Source organism: Condylostylus longicornis, unplaced genomic scaffold (genome assembly GCF_029603195.1).
Source record: "Condylostylus longicornis isolate FDR11 unplaced genomic scaffold, ASM2960319v2 ptg000050l, whole genome shotgun sequence".
Lineage (NCBI taxonomy): Eukaryota > Metazoa > Arthropoda > Insecta > Diptera > Dolichopodidae > Condylostylus > Condylostylus longicornis.
Window position 1 is genome coordinate 335,001 of NW_026578019.1, and position 641 is coordinate 335,641.

The window sequence follows — 641 nt, forward strand, 5'->3', positions numbered from 1 at the left end:
TACAATTTCGCTTTCACTGACATATTATAATTATTTGCTGGTTAATGAGAATTATTTAATTAGTTGTATGTTTTTCCTTCTTCTTTGTGATGGCTGAATATACTGAGCTGAATGACGATGTCAAAATAGAATGTTTTACAGAGTTGGGACATGAAAACGATTTTAGCAGACATGTTGACAATTTGAAAATAGTTTATTTAAATATACAAAGTTTGCGGAATAAATTAAATAATTTACAAATATTAATTAATAGTTATGGTTGTGGAATTCATGTTATTGTATTAACTGAAATTTGGCTAAGGGAGTGTGAGAATTGTTTCTTTAATTTACCGGGCTATAATGCTTACTTTTCCAATAGACAAAATTCATATGGAGGTGTTGCGATATATGTTTCAGATACAATTGAGAGTAATTTAATGTACAACGAGGAGTTGGAGAAATCGAATTTCTTAGTAGTAAAATTATTACAACAAAAAATAAATGTGATGGCTGTTTATAAGTCTCACGAAATTGGTGCTGATATTTTCATTCAAAAGGTTGATGAGATAACTGGCAATTTTCCTAACTCATTAATTCTGGGCGATTTTAATATCAATTTATTAAATAGGGATAACAATGTTGTTAGAAATTACGTTAATGCG

At 28.7% G+C, this 641-nt stretch overlaps 1 protein-coding gene across 1 annotated transcript in view; it reads right to left on the reverse strand.

Annotated features, from left to right (window-relative positions):
* LOC129611506 (uncharacterized) overlaps nt 1-6 on the reverse strand; it is a 42,903-nt gene extending 42,897 nt beyond the window's left edge. The window contains exon 1 of the mRNA XM_055524685.1: nt 1-6. This exon is cut by the window's left edge and continues 283 nt beyond it. The gene's annotated coding sequence lies outside the window, so the exon portion shown is untranslated.
* Between the last annotated feature and the right edge of the window lie 635 nt (nt 7-641).